This window comes from Danio rerio, chromosome 8, assembly GCF_052040795.2.
Source record: "Danio rerio strain M-AB ecotype USA chromosome 8, GRCz13ab, whole genome shotgun sequence".
NCBI classification, from domain to species: Eukaryota; Metazoa; Chordata; class Actinopteri; order Cypriniformes; family Danionidae; genus Danio; species Danio rerio.
The window spans coordinates 6737501-6756858 of NC_141028.1; the positions used below are offsets into that span (position 1 = coordinate 6737501).

The 19358-nt window shown below is 37.9% G+C and overlaps 1 protein-coding gene across 2 annotated transcripts in view; it reads left to right on the forward strand.

Moving 5' to 3' along the window:
• The first annotated feature begins 6381 nt into the window (after positions 1-6381).
• Positions 6382-19358, forward strand: part of adra1aa (adrenoceptor alpha 1Aa) — a 57606-nt gene continuing 44629 nt past the window's right edge. Inside the window, exon 1 of one of the 2 annotated variants that reach the window (NM_001324454.1) lies at positions 6382-6714. The gene's annotated coding sequence lies outside the window, so the exon portion shown is untranslated. The remainder of the gene's footprint in view (positions 6715-19358) is intronic. The other variant, XM_087264005.1, reaches the window with a different exon arrangement.

Sequence of the window (19358 nt, forward strand, 5' to 3'; positions counted from 1 at the left end):
TTCTTAATAGTGCGCTTTATACACTCACCGGCCACTTTATTAGGTACACCGCTCCAACTGCTCGTTAATGCAAATTTTTATTCAGCAAATCAAATAGCAGTAACTCAATGCATTTAGGCATGTAAACATGGTCAGACTGGTTTCTTGAACATGACAATGAGTTCACCTTACTCAAATGGCCTCCACAGTCACCAGGTCTCAATCCAATAGAGCACCTTTGGGATGTGGGGGAACATGTCATGAATGTGCAGTCGACAAATCTGCAGCAACTGCGTGATGCTATCATGTTAATATGGAGCAAAATCTCTGAGGAATATTTAAGGTACCTTGTTGAATCTCTGCCATGAAGGATTAAGGCAGTTCTGAAGGCAAAGGGGGTCTAACCTGGTATTAGTAAGGCGTACCTAATAAAGTGGCCAGTGAGTGTATGTCCTTAGTGCTATTATTATTTTCTGACGTATAATGTTTATATGCCTTGCCTTATCTCTTCTGTTAAAATCTGTTTGTTTCCTGTAGTAAGTTTCCTGTAGTAAGCTGATGTGATGCGACACAATGTACTACTAAAATAACACCTATTGTTGTGTGTTTGTTGTTTTTTGCCCTCCGAAACTGACCTCATTGTTTGTTTTCACTTTACATTCCACCTCACATTCTGATTGTAGCTGTGTTGTTTATATTGGGCTTTCAAACACAATGCATGTTATCACTAAGCGCAGCTAACATCCCGCCAAGCCGTTTTATGTTTAATAGACATCTAATAGACCTCTAAATATAGACGTCTTGGCAAAAACGAGACTAAATTTGGGTTGCCAGCACAAATCTAATAGACATCCAATATATAGCATGCCAAAACTAGACTATAGTCATTAAATACACAGATCAGACAGACTTTATATTCATTCATTCCTGTGTATTTGATGATCAGTCTTGGGCTATTCATGGACGTCTATTAGATTTTAAAATTGACATGTTTTAGTCAAGCCAACGATGTTTAGATGTCTATTAGACACAAAAAATTATAGATTCTCCTTAAAAGTTGTGTACATGTCAGTGTATAGCTTATTAAAATAATGCTTTTGGAACATTCCTGTAACGTAAATAGACAACCGTTCTTAAAACATTAATATAACGCAGATGGAAAGTACTAATAATGTATTACGCGAGACTGAAACGTTATGAAAAAAAACTGTTAATAAAACAACTGGATGTTTTTAAAAATTAAGACTTGTTTTAGTCAAGCCGTCGATGTTTAGACATCTCTTAAACAAAAAAAAACATCCTTGATGTTTTTAAAAAGGTTCGTACATGCTACTGTATAACTTATTAAAATATTGTTTTTGGAACATTCCTGTAGCGTTGATAGACAAACGTTCTTGGAACATTATTATAACGCGGATAGAAAGTTCTCAATGTTTTAAACAACTTTAACATTAACAACGTGAGACTGAAGCGTTGAAAAAATGAAAGTAAACAAACAACATGCTAATAAAACAACTGGATACTTTTAAACATTTAGACTTGTTTTCGTCAAGCCGTCAATGTTTAGATGTCGATTAAACCAACAAAAATGCTTGATTGTCATTAAAAGTTGGGTTAATGCCTGTGTATAACTGATTAAAATAATGTTTTTGGAACATTTTTGTAACGTTGATAGACAAACGCTCTTAGAACATAAAAATAATGCGGATGGAAAGTTCTAATAACAGTGTCAATGTAAACAAAATGTAAGGAAAACATGTTGAATAACATCATAAAAACAAACTTTTAAACATGTCAATAAAACAACTGCATGTTTTTGAACTTTAGGAACCTTTCACAATGACGTTTTTATCATTTATGGAGAATGTTAGCGAAACAATGCTGATGGATTTATAAAATGTTACTATAATATGAGACTGAAACATTATGAATAACTTTAACCAGTTAAACTCTGCTGCTATTTTGGGATTTCCGCCTGGATTTTGCCTACTCAAATTTAAAAGCTTCCCAAATCCACATGCACAGGAGTAAATGCAAATATATGGTATCATTTTAAAGAAAACCCTTTGAATTTTCATAAAACACTATTGAAAGTGTTTAAAATATCTGTGTATGTTGTCTGTGTTATAATAAATACCTAAAAAAGAGGCGCTTTTTGTATTTTTTTTTTTTATGAACTCAAATTTGAAAGTGTACCTTTTAGGTTCTGTGTGGTCTAGGGTGCTGTAATTAATTTTGGTGGTTTCTGCACATGTCTGTAATCATAGGAAAAAAGAAAAAGGTCTCTACCATAATCTATGCAAAAGTTCCTGTATTCCAACTGATAAGAGGTACTGTACAAGCCACAGGGATCGATCATTGTTTACATATTTCACTATTATTTTGTATGATCAAACATAATTCACTGTGTTTGGACCACGTCAGACATATAAAAGGATTACTTATGCACATCACCTCAAAAACAGAGGAGAATGGCCCTGAAGCACACAGCATAAGGTAAGAGATGACAGCTGTCTGTGCTATCTGGGGCTGCTTATTGATCATGAATGTATTTTTTTCATTTTTGCGCCATGGAAACGCCACAATTCATTCGACAACTGTTTGATGTGCAAATATAATTTAGTAAAAAGAATGCTAGAGCCGTATGAGCACCGGCAAGAGCTTCATTTGAGCTATAACTTGTACACGTGTAATATGAAAAATATGAATATAAACCAATGTAAAATACCTAGCTCGGGTATCCAAAATTTTGTGTATTTAAGTGTAAATAACTTCTGTACAGTAGAATAAAAACCAAAGTGATGCATATGTGCATAAAATATAGATTCTACACTTTCAAACGAAACCACTTACGGGGGTCTAGTGCAATACTAGCCCTTTAAATCTTAAAGAGAAAGTCAATGATGTCATGGTACCGGGTCCGCAGAGTTTAAGTGGTTAAAAGTAAACCCAAAAATAACGTTTATACATCGTCTAAGAATACTGGAAGTTTATAAACTTTCTAAGTACCTTTCACAACAATGTTTTTATACCTTACTGAGAAGATTACAGTAAAGTTCTTACAACATTAATATAATGTGGATACAATGTTCTGATATACAACAACATAACAACAATTGAAACAACATTTTCCGAACATTCATATGAGGCTGAAATGTTATTAAAACATTTTAAATAACAGTGTTATAACCACAAATTGAGGTTAATCCAGTTATATTTAAGAGATATATTTGCAAAAATAAATCTGCATATGAATGTTTATAGTTTCTGCAGTTCAAAAACGTTCATAAATCATCTTTAGGCTTTTCATTTAAATTCTAACACATCTGAATTCAGTTCATAAGTAAATTCAGTACGAACATGTACACCTACTAACAAACCACGGAAAGCATGAGACACGAATAACGTTTGTTTCTTAGCTAAAATGAATGTTGAGATTATCCTCACTTAAGCAGAAGCTATTTTCATTTTAGATAGGAAATATATTGAGTTACTTTACAATAACAGTACATGAATAATGATGTGTTAATATGTAAACTAAACATTACTTTATTATGGACTAAGGATGAGTTAATCCATGTGCTAATCATCAACTAAATGAACTACACCAAGAGTCACATGAGTTCATGGTGAATAATGGCTACCCTAATTACTCGTTAGTAATTACATGATTGCATGTTAATTAATGTATTAATTACCACACTAGTTTATGCTTAATCTATGTTTATGCACGTCCAACTATTTACACTGAATAACAATAAAGTGCTCTGTCAAGCAGTGGCGCAGAAGGTAGTTCTGTCGCCTCACAGCAAGAAGGTTGCTGGTTCGAATCTCGGCTCAGTTGTTGTTTCTGTGTGGAGTTTGCATGTTCTCCCTGCGTTCGCGTGGGTTTCCTGCGGGTGCTCTGGTTTCTCCCACAGTCCAAAGACATGCGGTACAGGTGAATTGGGTAGGCTAAATTGTCCGTAGTGTGTGTGTGTGTGTGTGGATGTTTCCCAGAGATGGATTGCAGCTGGAATCCGCTGCTTAAAAACGTGCTGGATAAGTTGGCGGTTTATTCTGCTGTGGCGACCCCGATTAATAAAGGGACTAAGCCGACAAGAAAATGAATGAATGAATGAATGAATGAAGTGCTCTGTCAACATCAACATTAACAGTTTAAACACAGAAGTTCATGGGTAGTGAAGGATGAGTTAATGGTGATGTGCCCCTCTAGTAAAGTCATGACATAATTATATCAGCTCATGAGTTCATGTTGCTTACATTTAGCTTCAACTTAAATGTTAATTAATACATTAATTAACAACATGTACTAACAAGTAATTAAGATAGCTATTATTCACACATGAACTCTTGTGAATCATACTGTTAGTTCATGATTACATCACAAACATCCCCCATCGTTAATTCATAATATGTTTAGTTTATATATTAATACATCATTATTCATGTACTGCTATTGTAATGTGTTACAGTTATGACTATTTTAGTGAAGCAACCAACAATCATATACAGATTGTGAAAGCATTTTTACAGATGTCTCTCTCATAATGTACAGTTGAAGTCGAGACAATGTAGTTGGCGATTCTTAAAGTCATGCAGTGAACCCCATTTGTTGAAGATCCATCCTACAGTGTAAACACAGCACTTAGGGAACACTACCACAGATAATCCTGCAGTGTGAAATTAATATTAAATAGCACTTGGGGAAAAAAATACACACACACACACACACACACACACACACACACACACACACACACACACACACACACACACACACACACACACACACACACACACACACACACACACACACACACACACACACACACATATATATATATATATATATATATATATATATATACAGTTGAAGTCAGAATTATTAGCCCCCTTGAATTATTAGACCGCTTGTTTATTTTTTCCCCAATTTCTGTTTAACGGAGAGAAGATTTGTTCAACACATTTCTAAACATAATAATTTTAATAACTCATTTCTAATAACTGATTTATTTTAACTTTGTCATGATGACAGTAAATAATATTTGACTAGATATTTTTCAAGACACTTCTATACAGCTTAAAGTGACATTTAAAGGCTTAACTAGGTTAATTAGGTCAACTAGGCAGGTTAGGATAATTAGGCAAGTTATTGTATAACCATGGTTTGTTCTGTAGATTATCAAGAAAAAATATAGCTTAAAGGGGCTAATCATTTTTTTCTCCCAAAAATGGTGTTTAAAAAATTAATAGCGGCTTTTATTCTAGTCAAAATAAAACAAATAAGACTTTTTCCAGAAGAAAAAATATTATCAGACACACAGTGAAAATGTCCTTGCTGTTACACATAATTTAGAAAATATAAAAAAAAAGAAAAAAAATTGAAGGGGGCTAATAATTCTGACTTCAACTGTATATATATATATATATATATATATATATATATATATATATATATATATATATATATATATATATATATATATATATATATATACACAGTTATATATATGTGTGTGTATCTATATAAATATATATATATATATATATATATATATATATATATAGATACACACATACACACAAACGCACACATACAGTCGAAGTCAGAATTATTAGTCCCTCTTTGAATTTTTGTTTTCTTTTTTAAATATTTCCCAAAGGAGGATTAACAGAGCAAGGAAATTTTCACAGTATGTCTGATAATATTTTTTCTTCTGGAAAAAGTCGTCTTTGTTTTATTTTGGCTAGAATAAAAGCGTTTTTAATTTTTTAATAAACATTTTAAGGTCAGTATTATTAGCCCCATTAAACTAATTTTTGTTACAAACCATCGTCATACAATAACTTGCCTAATTACCCTAACCTAGTTAACCTATTTAACCCAATTAAGCCTTTAAAAGCCAATTTAAGCTGTATAGAAGTGTCTTGCAAAATATCTAGTCAAATATTATTTACTGTCATCATGGCAAAGATAAGTCAGTTATTAGAGATGAGTTATTAAAACTATTATGTTTAGAAACGTGTTGAAAAAAATCTCTCTGTTAAACAGAAATTGGGTAAAAATAAACAGGGGGCTAATAATTTAGGGGGGCTAATAATTCTGACTTCAAGTATCTCCACGTAATATTTATCGTAAAATGAAATATCCGATGCTGATATGACGACAAGCAAACTTTACTGAAGATAAATAAGCTCGAGCTTATTTTGGATTAAACAAGACTCAAACTAGTGAGTGTTGTGTTTGTCGCTCGGGTCCACAGGTCAAGAACCGTGTGAAGTTTACACAAACACGCTTTTTGGGTAACCACCCTTCTCATGTCTATTTCCACTCACTAGACGTCTAAGGGCTATTTTAACCAGAAAACGCGTCAGCAGCTGATTCACTCTTGTTTGAGATGATGTGCCATCGCTGGCCAATAGCCACGTCCACATCCACGAGCCCGGAGCGCAGCGGCACCAAAGTTTGTGCGTAAAAAGGCGGCGCGGCGGAGCGGAGCGCGAGGAGCCATGACTCACCCACTGTCACCTCCTCTGAGAGTAAAACACTGCTGTCCTGAGGTCCCTTCCGCTCAGATGTGTGTGAGAAACACACAACTGCACTTGACTCGCTGAATCTGTTTCCACAGCGATGACTGGAGAGTCTGAAGCGATGAAGCGGAGACGCGCGGCGCGTCCATCTACCCAAACACCTTTGGATCGAGTTTTCGCGTTCATCGACACGCCGCTGAGGTGAGTGTGCATTCAGTCGTGCAGCTGCTAGACTGTACTGAGCATGCGATCGTTATGCATCGCACACACCGTGGAAATGTGCATTTTCCGCTCGCAAACTTCGAGGGGCAGATGCGTGCGCCGAACGGAGTCTACAGGTTGCTTCGGATAACTTCACAGATATATTACGCGGCGTTCAGTTTGCGATCTTCGATATATGAGAGGTTGATTGATTGTGTTTAGTAGTGGTGTTGTTGGTGCATACTGATGTAATGCATTGATCAGCTGTGTGTGTTCCGGTGATTTCTGCATCGTCTCCCAGCTGTCAGAATGATTTATGCATGATGGGCAACATGAAAAGGTTAGTCCTGTTGTCTTGTATTGACCGAAGCAAAAAATAGTTTGATTATAAAGCAGAATTTCTCTTACCACGCAAGTCTGCTCAAAAACAAACTGTTGAATGAGAAATGGGAACTGGTGGTGTGCATTTTTTAATTATGAAAAAAAAGATAAGCATACGTGTGCTTTTTAATGTATGCCTATTCTGAATTACACCTCATAGTTAATGCTTAAATAATGGGGGAAACAAGAGATACATTTATGATGGAAAAAGACCGCGTGTTTGAGGAAATTTCAAGATTTAGGTTAAGATAACTTTATATAGCTGAAGTCAGAATTATTAGCCCGCTTGTGAGTTTTGTTTTCTTATCTAAATATTTTTCAAATGATGTTTAACAGAGCAAGGAAATGTTCACAGGATGTCTGATAATATTTTGTCTTCTGGAAAAAGTCATATTTGTTTTATTTCGGCTAGAATAAAAGCAGTTTTTAATTTTTAAACACCATTTTAAGGACAATATTATTCGCTTCTTTAAGCTATTTTTTTTCGATAGTCTACAGAACAAATCATCATTATACAATAACTTGCCTAATTACCCCAACCTAACCTAATTAACCTAGTTAAGCCTTTAAATGTCACTTTAAGCTGTATAGAAGTGTCTTGAAAAATATTATTTACTGTCATCTAGACAAAGATTAAATAAATCAGCTATTAGAGATGAGTTATTAAAACTATTGTTTAGAAATTTGTTGAAAAAAAAATCTGCTCTCTGTTAAACAGAAATTGAGGAAAAAAAATAAACAGGGGGGCGAATAATTCTGACTTCAACTGTGTATATACACACAGTTAGACACAAACACACACATAAAAACCGGAAAAAGCCAGCATTAAGTGGTGTGAAGCTAAAAGCCAGAATAAAAGTAAAAAAATGTAATATTTTCATCCAAATAGTGACATAATTTGAGTAAAATAGCCTCTCAATAAATCTATTAATATTCAATAGTTAATAGTGGTTGTTTTACATGGTTATTTGCTATTGGTGGATCTTCTGTGATTGGCAGCTTGACTCCGCCCTCTTACCAGTAAACACCAATCATAATTGATATATATTATTAAATGGGAGGAGAAGCTAATTTGATTACAAACTACAAAGACATTCCTAAAATAATGCTTTTGCACAGATAAACCAATTATGATCAATGCTACAATTCGCCATACACACAGAGCTGTCAATTTAGATTTCATGCTGATTTCAAATGCCGGTTTCTTTTTCAAATTAGCTCCAGATGCAGTTGTCAAATTTCCACTATGAGCACCTTCATGTTCAATTATGCCTCAGTGTCTGGCTCATGACGGAGTAATGCGTGTCCTGCGTCTCTCAGCATGCCTTCTCTCATGTTCCTGAAGAGGAATGTTCTAGAAAGCCGAGAACCGGAGCTTTCCGTCAGGGGAGAAATGGCCGTCCTGCCCTCTTCACCCTCACGCTTTGATGCTACATAAACACTGCGCCGGCGACCGAACACATTTCTGTCTTTTTGAAGCCTGTACATTAGGACGCTTCGACTTGCATTACCTTTCAGCTGATATTCCTAAATATTTACCTCTCTTTATGCAAAAGCAGGCGAGCGTATCCATTAATTTCACCGTCAGCTTTGCCGATTACGGAGGCTCTGTGCTGTGGCTCTGGTTATTGCGCGGCCCTGCAGGGCTGTGATAAGTACTAGGCAAAGAAGTCCAATAATTGTGATTTAATCTCAGTGAGTCTGAGGGTCGCCTACAGGTTGTGGAGGGAGCGCCGCACTGAAGCCCAGCGGATCGACTGTTTCTGTGATGAGTGGGACTGTCGGACCGCCCGCAGGCCGCTCTGATTTCATCTGCTAATGAATAATAGAGATTCTTCTGAAGTCCTTTAAGGATCAGTCTTAAACTGTAAAATCACTGTCATTTGGATTATTATGGGATGTTTTGCTGAAGGTGCTGGATTTGGTTGGTTTAGGCCTGGATTAATAAACATGACCCTTAAGGCCCGTGCACACCGAGACGTTTTTTGCTCGCGTTTTCCATCGCCGTTTAACGCCTCGTGACTAAATAAAGGGCGTCAATGTGATTGTGCACACCAACGCGCAAAACGGCAGGCGCAAAAGCGTCATTTAAAAAAAAAAAACGCCACACGCTCGTTTTTGTTTTGACGTGCCGGTCAAAACCTTCTCCACCAATCAGATCTGCACTCTTACTCACGTGCACGAAGCTGCTGAAGTTACAGTAAACAACACTTGGAGGCGCTCAAGCGCAAAACTGTTAATGCGAGCGCACATTGAAGAAGACGCCCAGAGACGATATGAACTTTTAGCTGCTTATTGCTCTACTGAACACTAATCATTTCTTCATCGCCACAGCTGGAGCTGCTGCTTGAACCATCCATGCTTGTTCGAGTCACCAGTAACTTTAACAACAAGCGCGTGAACTTCCTCTCCTAATCCTTTTCTGTTTTATTAGCGGGTGTCAGAAGCTTAAAACTGAGTAGCGCCATCTAACGTCAAAGAGTGATTTTGCATCCTCTTCTGCTTGATGCCAGTGAAAATCGCTTGGGTTTGAATACGGAAAAACATCTCGTAAAATGCTGACGATAAACGCAAACGAAAAGCGTCCCGGTGTGTAGGAGCCTTTAAACTGCCTGTAGGAGGCAACAAAAAAACCAGTTGAAGCCACAACTCATTTGAATTGAGAAAATATTTGTTTATGGCCACTTTTTGTGTGTCATATCACACATTAAAGTGAATTTTATATTTAATCATAGTGTACACAAATGTCTCTGGACTTGCTCACAAATACCAACATTTGAACAATTTATAAAAAATGTATTACTTTCTGGCTATTGGACATTAATCATGGACAAATACAGGGCTTAATTTGTGCCGGAACATGCCGGATCCAGCACTTCTGAAATCAGATCCGGCACCTCATTTTACTGATCCCACTCCTCACCTGCCCTCCTCCCCCGTTCACTTTGTTCCATGACTCCCTAACCTTCTTCACTTTCGTCCGCGACAACAAACCCCTGCCCCGGCTCTTAACTTACACGACACTCCTCCGCTATCCAACGCCCCGTTATCCCCTGTGCATGCCCTCATAAAAAAACAATGTTCACATAAGCACTATCACACTCGTAGCAGGGCAATGTGGCTGGATATTGGCACTGGTGGGAGGTGTAAGTTGGCTTAGCATTCTACCAGAAGATATACAGCCACATCGCACTGATGCGAGTGTGACATTGTGTTTATACAACAGACGGCATAATCAAGTATGTGTATATATATATATATATATTTTTTTTTTATTATTATTATTTTTTTATCAATCACGGAAAGCCTAAAAGCCCTTTTGTATGAGGAACTACTTTTTTCTGCATCTGCAGCTGACATCAGAATAGCAGAAACTGTTGCTACTTCACCAACGTCACTTTACAGCTATTGTATTGAATGATTCTCTAGCGTAATGTCTAAAGCGATGACAAAACTGGTGACTTTGCTCACATATAAAGATGAAATGCCATCAGTCTACAGAGATTTCCCAGTATTTCTCTGTTCCAATTGGGAGATCACAATATTACTATGGTATAAATACAGCACTACGACATTGAAAAGAAAGAGATAGACTCAAAGTCATTTACCCGTTTAATAACGATTTAATCAGCTGTAGTTTAAAATTACACAGTTTTTCTCTTAAGGCTTATTATACAGTCTCTATTGCCACCTTGTGGATGAACATTGTCAACCATCTTTGCTTAAAGACAGGCTAATGGCTGTCTCTCACTAATTATAAATATTTTAAAATAGGCACTATCCTTATAAATAAACTGCATAGTTGCAATCTAAACAACAACATTCTCGACTAAAAAAGCCTCAAAAGTATATTATGTTGCCCAACAGCAGCAATATTTGTCAAACTGTAGAGTGCCCTCTGCTTGTTGCTGTATGTCGTCTGTAACGGGGAGACTGACACGGAGGGATCCATTTGCAGAATTTATTAAGTCACACTCTAACATCAACAACACGGACGGCTAAGCGAACATACAACATACACATCAATGAGAGGAGGTTGCAGATGACAGACACAGAGTGATTACCAGGCATGGGTCAGAGGCAGGCAGCGTGATTCAGAGTCCGTGTAACAGGCTTTAGTCAGGGGCAGGCGGCGAGAATCAGAGTCCGAGTAAACAGGCTTTGGTCGTGGGCAGGCAGAAGACAGAGCAGAGTCGGGAAACGGGCTGAAGTGGTAAACGGGAGATCAGGCAGGATAGAACGCTCAGAAATGCTGGCCGGGGCTAAACAAGACTTCGCACTGGGGAGTGAGTGTGAGCTGCTTATATGTGGTACGTGGGTCATTAGTGGAATGGAGAACAGGTGTGCTGGAATCAGAGTGAAGGGATGACGTAATGTTAGAAGTCCGGAGATGGTGGCCTCTGCTGGCCAGCGAGAGGAATGACTGGGACCGAGTCGGTGACATTGACGGTAGTGATGTGCGGATCGATACTAAAATATCAATATCTCCAATACCAGTTTGCATCTTCTAGAATGGATTATCTCATCAAAATATTGATATTTCAATAATTTGGAGCAAATATGTAGTTTATTGGAAATAGAAATACAGCGGAAAGTAAACACAAGTACCCTAGTTTCTCTGATTAATGCCAACTTAGTTCGACCTACTTGTTCTTCCGCCTGCCATGTCATGTTCGGAATATGGCACTGTCCAACTGCAGACCACGCTAGCTAGCCACTCAGTACACTGACCTGGCACATGTTCTTCAGTCATGGTGTCATTGGATATGGGTGACCGCAGGCGAAGTTGTGTGGAGCTACTGCAGTGTCCATAAACTCAAACGATGCGGTTTGTGACCATGTAACATAACAGTGAGGTACTGTGGTAATACCACAAACCTAATCAAGCATCTATATATAAATCACAAGAGAGAATATGACTTCGTCATGACTAGGCGGTCAGAAGAGGAGGAAAGGAGAGGCACGGATGCTTAGGTGCAGCAGGCAGGCACTATCCAGGTACAGAGGGAGAAAAGGTGGCGATGTGGCTGTATTTTGGGGGCTTGGGTTTTTGTGACAATAAGAAGAAAAAGGTTTTACATCTTTAAGGGACCTATATTGAGATGTCACTAAATTAAAAAAAAGGGTTTTTTTTGTATGATGATTCTTCCTCAATAAACAAGAATAACCCGTAATATGGCTCGTATTCAGTATGAAGTGACACTTTTAAGCCCACTACTTGTTACTTGAATTTCCCAAACAGTAATTTTTGGGCAGTATCGTTATCAGATTGGTGTTGCTGATAGTTGCCTTTATTTTACTTGGTATCAGATCGGATAGGAAACCAGTGGTATCGCACATCACTAGTGGGCGGCGTGATACATAAGGGTGAAGGGTTAAGAGGCAGTCAAGTGCTGTTACTGGCAAAATATTGCCCGGCTATCAACCAATCAGATTCCAGAACCAGACAGAACTGTTGTATAAAATCCTATAACACATGGTGTGGTGTGCAACCTTTTAAAAGGCTGTGTTCGAATCCCCAGAAGCATTAGTTACACTGCATAACTACAATCACTGTTCTAATAACACTCCACTGTGAGCACTTCTAAAACACACACTCAGTGATGCTATCAACATTTAAAATAATGTGGCGATTTCACTGACAACAGTAGAAAAAAACAAACAAAAAAACTCTGTAACACAAAAACACTTCGGTGGACATTCGCCATTTGATTTGTTGAATCATTCATTCATACGATTAATTTAAGAAAAAACAAGTGTCTGACTTGTAATTGGATCACTGGTCAGAAATATTTTACTTTGTGTCTGGAACTATTTTTAATAGTGAAGCATCAAATGACACTCTAGTTGTATGATGTTAGTTTAACCTTTTATATAATATATAAATATCAATATAACATATATTATGTTAAAGTCCCTTCAAAGCTAGTCATTTTACGCGGTGGCCATCTTTGAAATGCCTCTTGGGCAGTATGCTCCGGCATTTTGCTTAAAAGGGGAAACATCAAATTCTCCAAAATTACTTGCCAAGCTTACTAATGAATTTCATATTAGTAATCACCAATAAAATAAACAACAACCATCCCTTTAGTTTCATTTCTAAACATCCGAATCACCCAAAATCTGCAAAATCTCGTGTCTGGTTTGAGCCCGTCAGTCTATAGCAATCGATGATTGGTTCCTGTACTGGAAGGCGGGCTTTATTCGCATGTAGCAAACGATGATTGGCTCCTGTACTAGAATGTAGAATGTCTGCAGAAGGCAATGATTTATTTTAATTATTAAGTCGGACATGTTTAATTCTCGAATAAAAAAAAAGAGAAGAAATTAAAAGAAATTAAATCTTTAATTGCAAAAGGACTAAATTTTTTGTTGTTGTTTAAAATGTACTGTAATATTTTATCTCATTTTAAAACTCAATTAAACATGCATTCATTTAATCTGACTGTATAAAAGCTTAATTTTTTTTTACAAAGTGTTCATACATATATACAAATATTTAAGTCTACACACATACACACACACTAAAACTAATGCATACAATATCTATATATTTTTAAAAGGTAGAAATCCAGGCTATCAGGTTATGTAATTACCCTAAAACAATAAATATATGTTTACATGGACAACAATTCTCCAATTTTAATACAATTAAGACAACACTCCGATTAAGAGTTTTCCATGTACCATTGCTTCTTATGCTGTGTTCACACCAGACATGGAACGCAAGGATAAATCGCGCTATTTGTGCGTAAATAGTCGCGTGAACATTTGAGTTTACTCGCGTCATTCGCGCCGCGCCATTCGCCCGTATTGCGCCGCAGGATGTCTATTCGCGCATTTGCATTGACTTGACATGTAAATCGCTCGTGCTTGACGCGCGTTCCGCATCTAGTGTGAACGCAGCATTAATCTTCACACACCTGAAACTTGCCTACAGCACTTATTCATTGTTGCTTTTATAATTGTGTAAATTGCGTCCTTGTCCTCATTTGTAAGTCGCTTTGGATAAAAGAATCTGCTAAATGACTAAATGTAAATGTAAACAAAGGTTTTTGATTACCTTAATCAGACTAAAGTTATAACCTGAACAGAAATGGAATTAAGACATAGAGTATTTCTTTTTAGAGGCATTATTGAAGTGCAATACACACATGTAAACGCCGCAATCAAACTATGACCGTCATGTAGGACATTCGCCACATTTTGTGACAGGATATTTCATACACACATGGCTGTTTGACACTATTCTCTGCACCTACCGAGTCATTGAAGGACCACAGACACACAGTGTTTTCCATACGGCGTAAGCTATCAAAGTCCATTAAAACAACACTCCTCCAGCAGTCCATACTCGCTTCCAATATCTCGTTTGTCACGGGGGCATGCATGAAATGTCCTTGAATGAAAGTGAAAGTGTCAAGTTGCAGTTAAAGTCGACAAGTAAAAAATTAAACACCTGAAATTACATTAAATGTCAATATCATGGTCTAACATCTAAAATGGGATCATGAAAGGAACATCCAAAAAGCAGCTCATATAAACACCTTAATCATATTATCGTCTTATTCAGAATAAGGAAATTAATTTGATTCCTGATGTCCATGTAAACAGTCAGTGTGGTAATTATATAAGATTATATTCTACTCAATGTTACATTTATATTAAGCTAAAATTAGAATTTGAGCACAAATAAAAAGCATGAGTCCCAGCAGGTATATCTCCCACACAAAACTAGACAATGGCTTTCTTCTTCTCCTTCTTGAGGTAATGAGTGGTTTTATCAAATGGTGTGATGCACAGCCGTATGTGTGGCAGTCTGGCGAAGCTCAGGGTCTCTCACTGATGTTACCGAGGATCATCTGGCTGTCAGCTTTATTCACGCTTTGCTGGAAGACAACAAATGCTTCCACAGCGTCTCTCGCTGGGGGCCAAATACAGAAGTCCTGTCGATCACATTTAGGCATGTACCGGAATAAGATACTGACGCTATTATAACCTTGGAAAAAAATATCATGGTTTCACTGTATTTTGCTTACTGCTCTAATATACACTCACTGGCCACTTTATTAGGTACAACTGCTCATTAATGGAAGTTTTTAAATCAGCCAATCACATAGCAGCAATTTAATGTATGTAGACACAATCAAGACGATCTGCTGCAGTTCAAATCGAGCATCAGAATGGGGAAGAAAGGTGATTTAAGTGACTCTGAACATGGTTGTTGGTGCCAGACCGGCTGGTCTGAGTATTTCAGAAACTGCTGAGATCTGCTGAGACCTATTGGGATTTTCACGCACAACCATCTCTAGGGTTTACAGAGAATGCTCCGACAAAGAGGAAATATCCAGTGAGCGGCAGTTCCGTGAGAGCAAATGTTTTGTTGATGCCAGAGGTCAGAGGAGAATGGCCAGACTGGTTCCAGCTGATAGAAAGACATCAGTGACTAAAATAAGCACTCGATACAACTGAGGTCTGCAGAAGAGCATCTCTGATTGCACAACACGTCCAACCTTGAGGCAGATGGGCTACAGCAGCACAAAACCACACTGGGTGCCATTCCTGTCAACTAAGAACAGGAAACTGAGGCTACAATTCACACAGGCTCAACAAAACTGGACAATAGAAGTTTGGAAAAATGTTGCCCGGTCTGATGAGTCTTGTTTTCTGCTGCAACATTCGAATGGTAGGGTCGATATTTGGCGTTAACATCATGAAAGCATGGATCCATCCTGTCTTGTATCAAAGGTTCAGGCTGGTGGGGGTGGTGGTGAAATGGCAAGGCAAGCTTTATTTACAAAGCAAAATTTTACAAAAAAAGTGCTTTACAATAAAATAAAATAAATAAATATTGTATCAAGAATATAAGAAAAGGAAATATTTATGTATACAGTATATGTAATAGTAAAATACAGATGAGAAATAACATGCATGTCTCATTCAAAGGCAAGGGAGTAAAAATAAGTCTTTAAGTTAGATTATAAAGCATTCAATGATGGAGAAATCCTGATGTTCAAAGGGAGACTGTTTCAGAGCTTTGGAGCCACAACACAGAAAGCGCGATCACCTTTTGATTTGCAGCAAGACTCGAAGGATCGACAAAAGAAACTGATCATGGGACCTTAACGGTCTACAAGCTGTATATGGCCTAATAAGTTCACTGACATAATCCGGGGCAGAATTGTGCAATGCTTTAAATGTGAAGGGAAGGATTTTAAATCAAACTCTGAATTTTATCGGAAGCCAGTGCAATGAGGAGAGGACAGGGGAGACATGATCTCTTTTCTTAGTGTTGACTGGGGTAGACCAATGTACAAGGAGTTGCAGTAGTCTAACTGAGAGCAAATGGTGTTGGGGTATTTTCTTGGCACACTTTGTGTCCATTAGTACTAGATGAGCATTGTATTAACACCACAGCCTACCTGAGTATTGTTGCTGACCATGTCCATCCCTTTATGACCACAGTGTACCCATCTTCTGATGGCTACTTCCAGCAGGATAATACACCATGTCATAAAGCGAGAATCATCTCAGACTGGTTTCTTGAACATGACAATGAGTTCACTGTACTCCAATGGCCTCCACAGTCACCAGATTTCAATCTAATAGAGGAGCTTTGGAATGTGGTGGAACGGGAGATTCACATCATGGATGTGCAGCCAACAAATCTGCTGCAATTACGTGATGCTATCATGTCAATATGGAGCAAAATCTCTGAGGAATATTTCCAGTACCTTGTTGAATCTCTGCCATGAAGGATTAAGGCAGTTTAGAAGGCAAAAGGGGTCCAACCTGGTACAAGTAAGGTGTACCAAATAAAGTGGCCGGTGAGTATATGTGGTATTTTACCGGGTGTTTTTGCAGAAATTAACTGTAAAATTGCAGCAAAGTCTAACAGTGCTTGTTGAGTAGTGATGGCTTCTTAATATGTCTAAGTGAAGACGCCGAGCTCTGGAGAGAGCGGACGGCATGCAGCGAAGCTCAAAGTCATCCGGATGAGGCTCTGAACATCTGCTGTGTTTGCATGAAAAGCTCATTGGTGCATCACTGAGGCTCAAAGGTCAGACGCGGCTGTTGTTGTGATGGCGAGATCAGAGACACTGAACGCACACTGAACTTACACCGTTATTATTATCATTATTATTATCAGGGAGTCTGCATAGGCCTGGAAGAGATTCAGTTTCTCTCGCCTTTGCATCTGTTGCATTTAGACCGTAGGAAATGAATGTTGACATGCACAAAACAAAGCGGAAGGAAGATAATGCGACAAGGCATTGCTGTTGAAAATGTGTGTTTTTTTTTTGGAGGCAACATGAAATCAAGGTTTGACTATATATCCTGCAGGATTTATCAGCACATGTTAGGCTGATAGGCGGTTGGAAAGTTATATAATGGAAAGGTTTGGAAAGAGGCCTATTTTGATGTTCAATTGATTGATTTAATATGTACTGTGTATCCGGAAAGTATTCATAGCTAGCATGTTACAACCGTATTTCAAAAGGAATTTAATTAATTTATTTCCTCTAAATTATACACACAATACCCCATAATGACAATGTGAAAAATTTTTTTTTTTCAAATTGTTGCAAATTTATTAAAAATAAAAAAAACCTGATAAAAAAAAAAAAAAATCACAATCATCAGTATTCACAGCCTTTGCTCAATACTTTGTTGATGCATCTTTGGCAGCAATTACAGCCTCAAGTCTTTTTGAGTATGATGCCACAAGCTTGGCACACCTGTCTTTGGGAATTTTTGCCCATTCCTCTTTGCAGTACCTCTCAAGGTCTATCAGGTTTGATAGGAAGTGACGGTGTACAGCCATTTTCAGATCTCTCCAGAGATGTTTAATAGGATTTAGGTCTGGCCTCTGGCTGGGCCACTCAAGGACATTCACCGAGTTGTTGTGAAGCCACTCCATTGATGTTCTGGCAGTGTGCTTTGGGTCATTGTCCTGCTGGAAGATGAACTGACGCTCCAGTCTGAGGTCAAGAGCACTCTGAAGCAGGTTTTCATTCAGGATGTCTCTGTACATTGCTGCATTCATCTTTCCCTCTATCCTGACTAGTCTTCCAGTTCCTGCTGCTGAAAAACATCCCCACAGCATGATGCTGCCACCACCATGCTTCACTGTAGGGACGGTATTAGCCAGGTGATGAGCGCTGCCTGTTTTTCTCCAAACATAACCCCTGGCATTCACTTCAAAGAGTTCAATTTTAGTCTGATCAGACCACAGAATTGTGTTTCTTATGGTCTGAGAGTCCTTCAGATGTCTTTTAGCAAATTCCAGGCAGGGAGCGGCTTCCGTCTGGCCACTCTACCATACATTGGTGGATTGCTGCACAGATGGTTGTTCTTCTGTAAGGTTCTCCTCTCTCCACAGATGAACGCTGGAGCTCAGACAGAGTGACCATCACCTCCCTGACTAAGTTTCTTCTCCCACGATCACTTAGCTTAGATGGCCGGCCAGCTCTAGGAAGAGTCTTGGTGGTTAAACATCTTCAACTCATGAATGAGGCCGCTGTGCTCATAGGAACTTTCAGCAAAGGTCAAGGTGCTCTAGGACTGGCCAGCCCAGTCACCAGAAATGAACATTAATGAGTATGTCTGGGGTAAGATGAAGGAGGAGGCACTGAAGATGAATACAAAGAATCTTGATGAACTCTAGGAGTCCTGCAAGAACACTTTTTTTGCCATTCCTTTATTAAATTATTTGAGTCATTGCAGAGATGTATGGATGCAGTCCTCCAAGCTCATGATGGAGTCAGACACTATATTCATTCTGTTTCCACTGCAGCATGACTTTATATTCTATACTGGATATTATTTTGTTCAGTGACAAGACTTTTGTCTAAGCAAAGTCAGACTTCACTGTCCTAAATAGATAACTAAAAATTAAGACTTGATCATATTTTATTTTGGTAAAATAAGTGTAATCTAGAGGCCATATTCATATACGCCATATCTAATACCAAATGATCAAGTCAAATTATTTTTTGATGTTCCTAAAACTTGGATAGCCGACAAGACTTTTGTCAGGCAGTGTCTATACTAAGCTTTTGCTGTCACTTTTGATCAATGCACCCTTGCAGATTAAAAGTATTAATTTCTTTTCCAAACATAAAAAAAGAGCATCATGCAAGAGTTTAAATGGGGACCTATTATTTAAAAATCACTTTTATAAGGGGTTTAAACACAACAGTGTGTATATATAACCAGCTTCTAATGGTAAACATGTATTCATTTTAATTTTTATAATCAAA